The sequence below is a fragment of the Diabrotica virgifera genome, chromosome 1 (assembly GCF_917563875.1).
Source record: "Diabrotica virgifera virgifera chromosome 1, PGI_DIABVI_V3a".
In the NCBI taxonomy this organism is placed as follows: Eukaryota; Metazoa; Arthropoda; class Insecta; order Coleoptera; family Chrysomelidae; genus Diabrotica; species Diabrotica virgifera.
In genome coordinates, this window is record NC_065443.1 from 304068023 (window position 1) to 304081490 (window position 13468).

General features: G+C 33.1%; 1 protein-coding gene across 1 annotated transcript in view; it reads left to right on the forward strand.

The window, feature by feature from the left end:
- Nucleotides 1-10284: 10284 nt before the first annotated feature.
- Nucleotides 10285-13468, forward strand: part of LOC126885750 (cytochrome P450 6a8-like) — a 39731-nt gene continuing 36547 nt past the window's right edge. The window contains exon 1 of the mRNA XM_050652543.1: nucleotides 10285-10539. The gene's annotated coding sequence lies outside the window, so the exon portion shown is untranslated. The remainder of the gene's footprint in view (nucleotides 10540-13468) is intronic.

Sequence of the window (13468 nt, forward strand, 5' to 3'; positions counted from 1 at the left end):
CGTGTAATTTTCACTTATGTTTGGTGCGATGCCTTACTTTGTTATTATTGTTGTTTGTAAATTAAAGGTTTTTAAAATAGCTAAACCAGGACCACAGGGAGTAAAATCAGGATGTGCTGTGGACCGCAACATTTTTGGGCAACTACCAAATATACCTCAAAATGTTTTACCGAAATACAAACAAGCGATGAAGTTTTATGGTTGCAAGAGCATAAAAAACTCAGCAAGAAAGAACCAGAATTTTCTGGTATTGCCGGACAGGTTGCAATTAAATTGGAGGAAATATGAAAAAAGGCTTTAATTCCAATAATTTAACATCCAAGAATTATTCAGCTTTTAAAAGCCTATCATGACAAATATATAAAAAAACCAATACAGAAGTAAAAACTTCGAGATGTATTCTGGTATAAAATCGTTTATTTAAAACTATAAAATGTCATGGATTGCAGAACGTTTTCGTTCTAAACAGAACATCTTCAGTGCATCCTGCCGAGTATTTTGAAACTAGCACAATGTAAATAGTGTTAACATCATCATATATGGCTTACATAATGTAATATGTTAAAATGTTATGACTACAAGTCGATGTTAATCGATAAAGTGGAACACATGCTAACAGCATGTGTTTCAGTTGTGTGTAGCAGTTGGCACAGACCAACTAGGAGTTGGTCTGTGCCCATTGAATTGGCAAGTACCTAGCATCTTCGAGCAGGGAACCATGGCACCCTTTTAGCATGTGTTCCACTTTATCGATTAACATCGACTTGTAGTCATAACATTTTAACATATTACATTATGTAAGCCATATATGATGATGTTAACACTATTTACAGTGTGCTAGTTTCAAAATACTCGGCAGGATGCACTGAAGATGTTCTGTTTAGAACGAAAACGTTCTGAAATCCATGACATTTTATAGTTTTAAATAAACGATTTTATACCAGAATACATCTCGAAGTTTTTACTTCTGTATTGGTTTTTTAAACTATGGTATACAGCCAACTATTGGGATTTTCCCATTGATTTTTTTTTTAAATATATAAAACTTATGAAACCATTTAAGAACTGGCAAAACAGTGAATTTTACAAAAATAAAATTCAATGCTTTAAGAACAAAAGTAAAACTACACGTTTCGATCCTGCAGCATGCAAATGTGACACTCTGATTAATTGTATTTGTAGCAAATCTCAAAAAGTGCCTCTGGATGAGCGCGAATTTCTATTAAATCAAAGAGGTCCCAGAAAAATGGTGATAAGTTTGATTGAAAGGGAAAACAAAAAATAATATAATCAGAGAGAACATCGATAAAAGAAGAAAGTTACCGACGGAAAGACAAAATTTAGCTCAAGTAAAAAACAGTACCAAGTTTTATGGTCAATCTATCGTGGAAGAACACATAACACTTGTGCATGAGCCAGGGTGCAAATATTTCGGATATCGGTATCCGCTGTCTGATATAGATATCAGAATCAAATCCAGCTATTGCATGTGACCAAACAGTCGTAAATATAATAACCCTTTATCTACAAAGGTAAACAAAATGAATTTATAATTAATATTAATCAAATCGTTACTTAATAGATGTTGGTATAATTACTTTGAAGCATTAAATATGTAATAAAATTATTGGATTTTCGAAAGCATAGTATCGGAGGTATTCTAAACAAAAACGACCTGACATGGAGAGGATTGTACAGTAGTAAAGATACGCAAGTTAAATCTAGCTAGAATCTAGTCTTTGCAGATGACGCAGTTCTTGTTGCAAATAGCCACGAAGAGTTTACTGAACTTATACGACTGGTTGAAAGTGGAAGTCAAATACTTGATCTGCAGTTAAATATATCAAAGACAAATATTATGATAGTGGATAGACTACGACTACATAACAATCATCCAGACCTAATCACGACAAATACGTGAAGTGTTCTACATGTACAGTTGAGTCCACGAGTCTTTACCCGTGCGTCATTAATACCTGGCGAGGTAAAACACATTAACTCAAATTTTAACCTGTAATAGGAGCAGTAGGCTACTTATTGTCACTTACCATTGCGTTTAGTAAATTTAGTAAGTTTAGTAGTAGTAAGTTTAGTAAAAGACTCGTGGACTCAACTGTAAAAAGCGGTGCGAGATGCTTGGGAAATGCTGACAGAATATGCGAATGCTTGGGAATGCTTCATATAGCGCGTTATGACTATAATAATGTGGGTTAATGAAATTTTATGTCTACTTATTATTAAATTATTAGATAACATTAATTTTTATAGTAAGGCCAGCTATTATAAGTTCTATAAACGTTAAAAAGTCTTAATTTTTTCTTTAAAATTATTTTAGTAATTTTCAAAACTTAGTAAAAATATGTAAAATGTATTCATCATTTGCATTGAAATTCATGATTATCTTGTAATTTTATTATCTTTTAATTATATTTAATTATTTCATTTTGATTATCAATGTATTATAAAAAAATAGTATGCATATTATAAGCAGATGAGCAGAGTAATAAGTGTAGATGTATGCATATTACGTAGATACAGGCATACGAAACGATAAGAAATACTTATTCACTTAAAAAATTAATACAAAATTTTGAAATATAGGTAAATACTTGTAATATCAAACATTTTTATAGATTTGGTAACGTCACATTTAGTTCTTCTTCTTCTTCTTCTTCTTGTAATAGGACTATGTCCTGTTTCTTCTGTTACAGTCTTTGCTGCGATCCGGAGCTCCAACTCTCGTACCATCGTTTTTTGGGTCTTCCTATGGGTCGCTTGGTGTTGGGCTTCTGTGTTTTCGCCCAATGCGCCATACGTTCAGGGTCCATCCGATCTACGTGGTCTCTCCACATGCGTCGTCGCGCTCTTGTCCATCTCACTACGTCTTGAACGCCTAGCTCTCTCAATGTGTCTTCGTTTCGTATTCTATCTCTGAGTGTGATACCTCTTATGGATCTTAGGGTTTTCATCTCTGTTGTTCTCATTATTTGTTTGGTCTTTGTTGTCTCGGCCCTTGTCTCAGCTGCGTATGTCAGTACGGGTCTAACACATGTCTTATAAATGCGGACTTTGCTTTCGGTGCTCATATATTTATTCCGCCAGATTATATCCCTCAGGAAACCAGATATTCTCGCTGCTTTCGTTGCCTGCTGTTTTGATTCTTGCCACAGATGCCTGTCGCTAGATATTTCCACACCTAAGTATCTGCAATCCATTACCTGTTCGATTATATGGTCGTCCACTACTAATTTACATCTAATTGGGTTCCTGGATATTACCATTGATTGGGTTTTCTCTTTGGATAGTGTCAGGTTATACTTTTCGGCGGTTATTTTGAATTTTTGTAGTAGGCGTTGTAAGTCATCTTCGTTTTCGGCTATTAAGATTGCATCATCTGCGTAGCAAAGTATTCTCATGGTTCGGTTACCCATTTTGTATCCCTGATTCATTATGTTAACACTACCTATAACTTCATCCATTATTAAATTAAATAGGCATGGACTGAGGCTGTCCCCTTGTCTAATTCCTGCATTGATTTTGATTTCTTCCGTGAGCCCGTGTGTGGTTTTAATTAGTGTTTTGTTGGATCTATTGAGCTCTTTGATTATGTTTCTATACCTCTGACCTATGTTTTTCTTTTCAAGGATAGTAAGCACGTCCTTTAATCGTACTCTGTCGAATGCTTGTTTCAGATCTACAAAGCATGTGAACATGGGCTTGTCGAATTCTATTGATTTCTCAACTAATTGTCGCATTATGAAAATAGCGTCTATTGTAGATCTATTTGGGCGAAAACCCTGTTGTTCTTCCGATACACCGGCTTTCTTATATATTTTTTGGGATAGAATTTTTGTCAATCGTTTTGATGTAGAATTGAGTAGTGTAATTCCTCGGTAGTTGGTAGGATCTGTCTTTACGCCTTTCTTGTAGATTGGTATTGTTATACTCTCTCTCCATTCCTCTGGTACTCTCATGTTGTTTACAATTTTTTGGAATAATGTTGTTATCTCTTCTATTATTTTTGTACCTCCGTATTTAATTAATTCATTTGGTATATTATCCGGACCTGGTGATTTTCTATTTTTTGATCTTTTGATTGCTTCGCTTACTTCTTCTTGGGTGATGTTGTCATTCTCTGTTTCTTCTTGGTGAATGTTTTGTAGGTCATTTCTTTGTACTTCATTATTATCGTCGTTATCGTCTTTGTATAGATTCTCGAAATGAGTTACCCATTCTTCTGGTTTTATTGCGTTAATTTGTAATTCTTCGGTAACCGGCTTCTTCCTGTTCCTCAACATGTTCCATACCTTCCTTTGACCTCCTCGTAAATCATGTTCCATGTCATTTGAGAATTTTTCCCAATATATTTGTTTTAGATCTTTGATTCTGTTAGTTGTTCTATTTCTTTCTGATTTATATCTTTGATACTCTTCTGGGGTCCTATTGTTAATATATCTTACGTACGCATCTTTCTTCTCTTTTGCTAAATCTTTGACTTCCTGTGTGAACCATGGTTTTTGGTTTCTGCCGCTGTTTAAGTCAATTGTTCTTTCTCCAATGGCTTCTTTTGCACTACTAGTTATATGATTTTTTATTTTTCCCATACTTCGTTTATATTGTCTGTGATTTCAATAGGGCTAAGATTGATCTTTTCCTTAAGTCTTTTTTGGTAGAGATCCTTAGTACTTTCGTCTTGTAGGGATTCTATGTTGAACTTGGTGATGTAGTTAGGTGGTTTCTTTCTCTCTATTATGTACGCGTGACGGTACTTACATATAACCATTCCGTGTTGCGTTCCCACATTCGCAGACGTCATTGTGCGTACGTCAAGTACTTCCCGTGGGTGAACTTTTCTGTTGGTTATCACATAGTCAATCATAGATCTGTGGCCCCTTGTGTTAGTGAATGTATATTTATGTTGTTTCTTGTGGTCAAAGTATGTATTGTTGATACGCAACTCGTTGTGTGCACATATCTCTATTAGTGAATCTCCGTTATCATTTGTTGGTGCTTCGTTGAACTTGTGCATTATTCCTTGGATGGGTGTATTTCCTATTCTTGAGTTGAAATCGCCCAACAAGAATATTTTTTCTGTTTGTGGCAATCTATCTAGGGTCTCTTGAAGTTTTTCGAAAAATTCGTCTCTCTCGTTCTTTGGTTTGTTTACATCTGGTGCATAAATGCTAACAATATGGATTTTTTCATTAGCTAACTTCATTGAAATATCTATTATATGCTGGTTGGTGTAATTAACCTCTTTGATGTTATTTTCAAATTTCCTGTTTACTAATATGCCAACACCTGCTGGTGCTCTGATGTTCTTGTCTACTCCGCAGTAGAAGAATATATGATTTCTATATACTGTGTTACCTTTACTCTTTTTCTTTGTCTCTGAGACTGTACATATATCTATTTTGTGCTTTTCTAGTTCTAATATAATTTCTTGGTCTTTAGCGTTCCACGATGTAGTGTTCCAGCATGCGAATCGTAGAATATTTCTCTTCAGGTTTTTTTTCCACATTCGTTTTTTCCGTTTTCTCGCTAGGTCGTCATCGTTATTCCATCCAGTATCCGAGGCTACTGTTCCAGTTCTTTGAGCATTGTTTTTTTTTACGAAGGGTAGGTTGCTAGCCTTGCTCTTCAACCCTCCTCCTTTACCCGGGCTTGGGACCGGCAGTGATGGTGACTTCTGAGCTACTCGATTCACGCAGCATCACCACCCCAGGCGGAGTTTAGTTCTGAATACGGTATTTTAAAATTTCTGTAAATTTGAATTCTCAAAGTTGATTTTTATTTAACCAAACTCAAATTCCGTAATTTTTTTCTTAAAATAGCTTAAAATAATCATATTATATTTTGTTGTTAACTTTTCCCGAAAGTTCGTGGCTGATTATCTGAATAAACTGTTATTTATCCTTATGACATGTGTAATAAGTTCATTTTCCGTTGTGTGTTTTGTAGTAGTAGTAAAAAGGTGCTATGAAAAACACCTTAACGTGAAAGCGACCTTGTCCAGTTCCTTATTCATAAATCCATTTAAGTTGGATAGAGCCCTGGATAAAGAGTATACCTCTTAGTCAATTTATCTAATCGATACTCGATAAAAAATACTAAGAGGCAAAAAAGTTTTAAAAATAGTGAGTTTAACTAATGGTACTACAATAATATTTTAATTGGAATGTACACAAAAGTTTGGGGGGTTTAAGGGAACAAAACCCCCCTAAAAGTTTTAGGGGGTGCACAAATTTCACTATAATTTTTATTTAAGATGTTCTTGCCATAAGAATGTTACACGTCCATTTTCAATAAAAAATCTCGAATAGTTTTCGATATATTGGAAAAAATCGATTTTCATTTTATAACTTCAAAGGGCTATAACGTTTTTTATGTGCACATTTGTATTGAGGTAAGTTCGGTCAAATCGATCTATTTTGGTCCTAGAATATGTGATTTAATTTATGACCTGTATTTTTGTTACACCCTGTATTTATGTATGTTTATTGTAAATGGTTACCCTTATACTGGTACTGATCATCTACGTAATAAAGATACAATTGTTGGCAAACACAAGTGAACACAAAGATGCAATTATTGTTGGTGTAGAGGACCAAATGACGGGTCTTTATACTACAAAAGTAACTTCAAGACGATGGCCTATTTACGTGTTTTATAATACTCTTGACTTGGAAGCAATAAATGCATGGATTATTTACAAGGAAATAACTGGAAGTAGACTCAGTTTTCGTAAGTTTATTCTTCGGCTGTGTGAAGAATTATGGGCCCCATACCTTGTCTCCCGAAATCTGGAACTACGTCTAGCAACACTAGGTCTACCAACAACTATCACTGTTACTATCCAAAAAGGAAAAAAATATCAGTTGAAAATATTTTGTAAAGGAAATCATACTTCCAATCATTGCCACGGCTGTAACAAGGCAATGTGTGGCAAATATCAAAAACTGCAAATTGTATGATGTTCTGAATGTTTTTGATGGGCAGCGAATGTATTAAACAATAAAAGTAAAAAAATAAAATTAGATTCTGTCGTCTAGAGTAGATTTAATGTCTTTAAACTGAGTTTTAATTGATTAAAGAACGTGGGGCCAAAATGATCCCTTCCGGCTTTCTAGGTAGGTATGCTAAGCCAGACTTTCTAGTGTTAAGAATAATAATGACATATGCATATCAGAAATAAGACCCGACACAGCCTCAACACAAAGACTACTATAAATTGTGTAAATTGCACATAATATGTAGGTAAGAAGAATTACAGGAAATCTGCGGAAGGATTGACAGAGGAGTGAAGAAATTAGAAGAAAATGTGACAAACACTTTATAATACCATGGACACTAAATAGAAAAAAGAATGTAATAATTACATAAGCTGAATGGCGCAGAACCGTGTGGTCAAAATAGTAAGAGATAAATCACCAATCGGTAAAATAAGTATCGTCCGACCGCGCAAAAGATGTAGTGACTACTTTCCATAGAGCAGTGCCGGATTAACCATTAGGCGGACTAGGCGGCCGCCTAGGGCTCGGGAACTTGATGGGGCCCGGGCACTTGATGGGGCCCGTATCCCACACAAATGCATTAATTAATATTGAATTATTTAAACAGTAATTTGAAAAAAAAATTAAAATGTTAAAAAAATCAAATAGGGCTGACTGAGACAAAAAAAAAGAGAATGGTTAATTTATGATTTCCAATCAAACTCAGTTTTTTTGCTTTGTCTTCTGTCAAATATCAGGAAAATACAACCGACTTCAAGACAAATTAGGCAGTTATCTTCAAAGGCATTTTTATATTCAATGTTCTAATCATTCCCTCAATTTGGTAATCAATTTTGCAAGCAAATTTTGTTTAGAAGCTGGTAATTATTTTGGGATGGTACGTTTTTTTTTCAATTTTTACCCATCGATGGGCCTTATAGTCCATTCACTCACGGTAAAATATTGCAAAACCTCCAGATTTTAAAGAACCTTTGGATTTAAAACAAGAGCTTGGATTCACATGAAATTTGGTATAAGCATAGCTAAGTTGTCAAAGAAAAAAGTGCTATTGTGCCAATGTGTGTTTTTGGTCTACGGTTGAGTCCACCCCTTCCCGGGGGTGAAAAAATATACCGTCAAAATACGTCCGGAAGTGGATAAACTGACTAATTCTAAGCAACTTTTGTTCAATAGAGTTTTTTCATCAAGTCAACACATTTCGAGTTATTTGCAAGTGAATATCTTCATTTTTTAACAAAAAATACCACGTGTTTAGACGGTTTTTCGCAAATAACTCAAAAAGTAAGTATTTTATCGAAAAAATATTCTTAGCAAAAATATAGCTTTTAAAAAATTGAAAAAATGGTGTATGTGTGCAATTTCTGGACCCAGTAGAAGCAGAGTTGTAATAATGAAAAGTAGGTTCTTATTCGTCAAATTCCAGATCGAATATTTTAACGTGAAATAATCAAAAAATGAAGCAATTTTCATGGAAAACTCATCATAACTTGTTTAAATGTTTAAAAAAGCATTATTCTTGTTTTTTAAAAAAATTTCTAGCACAAAAAGTAATCAAGATACGCTCAGAATAAAGTTGATCCCATTTTTTGGGTAAAAAAACTGGTGAAAATAACCCCCTAATTAGCATCCCAAATGAAATTAATCCTTACCTCTTCACAAGCTACTTTACTTATGTACTGTTTAAATGCTCTGTGAGTTTTTTCGGCATAAAGTGCTTATTTATAAAAGGGCTGTAGTAGGAAAGGTTTGAACAAGTCACTAATCACGAGTGTATGCAATTTTTTTTATTTGGGTTAATGCCTCGACAACTAATGGCCATTGACATGGAACAGTCGATTTTTCCAATCAGGTACCTAGTGTAATGGGTAGTGTGTGTGTTGAGTAAATGTCTTGTTACTTAGAAAAGTCGTCATTGTTTTTGCAAAGAGACGCTAATTGTATCCGAACTTCTGCGGTCCCTTCGGTGAGTACCGATCCCACAAGGATAGAAACTATTTTCATTTATTAATTTTTAATAAATGAAAAATTCTCTACCTAGGGTATGCAAATTTTGAACAGTCATATCTTAACCAATTTTTATCTTCCAAAAAAGCAAAAATCTGAAATATTCAGAAAACCAAAACCTACATTTTTTTACTCTTTAAGATTTTTGGTACCACTAATAATTTTTAAGTTACATATTTTGAAAAAAAAGACATTTTTTTCAAAATTTAAAAAAAATTGTTTTACTTAAAATCCCAATGTTTTGAAATATAAGCACTGTGAACCGGTGAAACTCATAGATCATATAATTAATATACCTATAAGTTTTTTCAAGATTTTCATAAATTTTCAAGATTTTTTTGCCAAAATAAGAAATCAACGGTATTTTAAGCTTTACTTGCTTAATTTTGATACTTGAAATTTGTTTAAAAAAAAAACAAAAATAAGACTTTTTTAACACTTTAAAAAAGTGGTGATGATTTTGTGCTTCATTTTTCGGTTATTTACGTTGAAATATTTGATTTGGAATTTGTCGAATAAGAATCTACTTTTCATTAGCTCCAGTTCTGCTTATACTGGGTCTACATACATCATACATACACCATTTTTTTTAAATCCTGTATACCTACGCTATTTTTTGTCTAAGAATATTTTTTCGATAAAATACTAAATTTTGGAGTTACTTGCGAAGAACCGTCTAAAAACGTGTTTTTTTTTGTTGAAAAATGAACATATTCATTCGCAAATAACTCAAAAAGTATTGATTTAGTGAAAAAACTCGATAGAACAAAAGTTACTTAGAATTAATCAGTTTATCCATTTCGGCACTTATTTTGAATGTATCTTTTTTCACCCCGGAAGGGGTGGCACTCATACCAGGACAAAATCACGTATCGACACAATATCTCTTTTTTCTTTGGCATATTAGCTATGGACTCTTAATGAGAAGTTGTTGCGAAATGTAAAAAAAAAGAAACATGATCTTTTTTACATTGTCGTAATTCATTTTTGGAGTAACTACTTTCCAAAACAACATAAATATCTGTAAATTTGTTTTAAGTAAATGGTCGCTATAAAGGGGCCTAAGAAGAAGAAGACATAAGAATATGTTTTCTTAAAAACAGATATAGCATCTAACGTTTATTAAATGTAGTACAAACTTGTAATATTTAAGTAAAACTTATCGACTTGTTGAATTGAATATGATTACCACTGTAGGTTGGGGAAATAGAAACAAGGAAATTGAAGTACAAACACTTCGGCGGTCTTGTTGTCAACCTTCAGTGATCGAGAAGACACCATAAAAATATTGCCGGTTATATTGGTATTCTTCAAATAAACTGTACTAAGTAGATTGAATACCACCACCACAGATTTCGAGGTTGACACATTGAACACCGATAACAGAAGCTATAAATTGCAGTCAATCTGGAAACTTGTTTGTTTATTGTTTATCAGAAGAGTGCATCAATGAAGTAGCGGAAATAACTTTAAAGAGATATTAATTTTTATTTTTAAAGTTCGTGCGTGTGGTATCTGGAATGTAAGTAATTTTATATATTTTATAAAGAAAAGCAAAATGGATCAGTGTTATAAGTAGATAAATAAAAAAAACTTTTTACAAGAACTTGATTGATGAAAAATGAAACCTTTTCCTCAGTAGTAGACTTTTGTTAATAGATTTAATTGGTAGAAAACAACGTTTGGTTTATATATTGTGGGATCAATGCTATTTTAAATAAATTCCTTTTCTTTTTGCTTAATTCTTTAACACTTTTTTATTTGTTGATCTTATTTAATTTTATATTTTTTCCTTCAGATTATTATATACTATTTTAAAAATCCACTTAAACATCGACGCCTTGTTCTGTCCAAGAGTGGTAAATATTTTCATCTTTTGCTGCGTTTTATTAGTATTTAGCTGTCCCCTTCTTTCAGATGTTTAACTGATAACTATAATTTTCAATTTGAATGATTAAAATTATTAATACATATTTGTTATTTTGAAAATTGTAAATTAATTTTATATCAAGATGTACCCCTATTGCAGAAACAAAGTACAACAATTTGTAATAAAAGGTACTTATTTGGTGTTACTCCATTGTAGGTACATTGTACAGTAACATTTAGGTTGCATTTTTTACATGGCGCAATTTTATTTTGTTTATGTATACGGTGGGTTAGTATAAGCTTAAGTTTAAGTTTGTTTGGTGGCCACCCTTCTCAAATGGTCATCATCTCGAAAAAGGGTTGTAGCGCTGTATATCGTAAACTAGGAACCTTACAGAAAATGTAAGATATTATTATTAACAAATTAAATTGTCTAATATTTATTCTTTATTCATATTTCCATTTATCGTAAAATGAAAAATAAAAGAGTTATAAACAAAAATAACTACAAATATTTGAACAATTTATTTTTGGCAAAAAAGTTATAAACTTTTTTTCTGATCATTTTGCAATAAAATAACATCAGAGCAATTTTGTAGAGGGTGTTTTAACGAATAATCTTCACAACAAATTTTTTAAATTTTATCAATATATTTGGTGGGAACAAGCCACAATTTTATTTTAAAATTACGTTTATTTCACGTTTTGATTTCGGGATTTTGAATATTATCTGGATTTGACAGAGCCTCGAAATTGATCGGGTTCTTAAATACTCGTAAGAATAAATAAAAGCGAACCATTAGGCTTAGTTTTCTATTATAAATTTCTTTATTCATGTAACTTATCATTTTCTTAACATTAATATGTCCAGATTTAGCCATACGGCTCACACTCCCTCTAAGGAGAAAATTGACTCATCCCAGATTACCCTACGGTATCAAAAGGATTGAGCTCTGGTGGGACTCTTTCTGTGTTATCGAGCCCTAGGTGACTTGTTATGCTGGAGTATCTCCCAAAAATTTTCGTACACATCTGGCCGTTGCGAGTAGTACAGCTTTCTGCATAGTATTGTAAAGATGTTCATTTAGACCCAGCTTTTTTATGCTTTCGAGGAGGTTCTTCGGAATGACTCCAGTAGTAGGCATAATAATAGGTATCGGTTGGTACTTTGCACTTTGCATTCTCCATTGTCTTCGTAGTTGAATTTCTAGATCTCTGTACTTGGCGATCTTTTCAGTAAATTTACTACGTAGATGATTGTTGTTAGGTATCGCCACATCAATTAGTATTGTTTGTCTTGTTAATTTATTAACTAGTACGAGATCTGGTCGATTATGTGCCACTGTTTGGTCTGTGAGCACAGTGCGGTCCCAGTATAGCTCGTAGTAATCATTCTCGAGCATACTTTCAGGAACGTATTGATAATATGGGAGATGGTCCGTTTGGAGGAGTCCCAGTTTGATAGCTATCTCTTGATGAATGATCTTTCCTACTGAGTCATGCCGTTCCTTGTATTCAGTTGAAGCAAATGCCTGGCAGCCCCAGTAAGATGTTGGATGGTTTCTTGGGCTTGATATCCATATCGGCAGTATTGTTGTTTTTAATGCTAAAGCCTGCGTCAGTCGAGTTCAATAGCTGAGGTAGTGGGTTCATAGCCAGACAGAACCACAGTGGACTTAACGAATCTTCTTGGAACAGGCTCCGGCTGATTGCGATATTTTCAGTTTCGATGTTATTTTCACCAGGTATTTGAAGGTTTCATTTTCAATTAAGCAAATGCTCATAATGTTGCCCTCAATTACTGTCAAATAGTCAATGGGCAACATTATGAGCATTTGCTTAATTGAAATAATTAAGTTCAATTATTATTTGATTACTTGTTTTTCATAACTTTGTTATTTTTTATTATCTTGTAAATGGTAGGGAATAAAAATTTGAAATTTTGCAGTTATGTATAACTTTACAGACTCTATCAAAATAGCTATCAAAATGACAGTGTTGCCATTTAAGAAAATCAACGATGACGTCATATCTCTAAATTGGGACACCCTGTATATATTATTATTGTATGTCAAAAATGACAATTTGAAATACTCATCGACGGGTCTAAGCATTTTTCAAAAAAAAAACAATTAGTATTTGAATTATTGAATTTATTCCAAATTACAGATATAACTTTGTTATTTTTTATTATCCTGTAAATGGTAAAGAATAAAAATATGATATTTTGCAGTTATGTATAACTTTACACACCCTATCAAAATAGCTATCAAAATGACAGTGTTGCCATTTAAGAAAATCAACGATGACGTCATATATCTAAATAGGGACACCCTGTATACATTATTAATGTATCTCAGAAAGCACAATTTGAAATACTAATTGAAGGGTCTGAGCATTTAAAAAAAAACGATTAGTATTTGAGATATTGAATTTATTCCCAATTACAGACTCACTCTGTATGTTTCAACTGGTATTTCATTTAGTCCAGAGAAATAAGATTTTTCTCGTACATCCCCCTTCAGGCCGAAACTAAATTTTTTAAGTAGTATGGACATCTATATTTATAACCTTATGTTTCC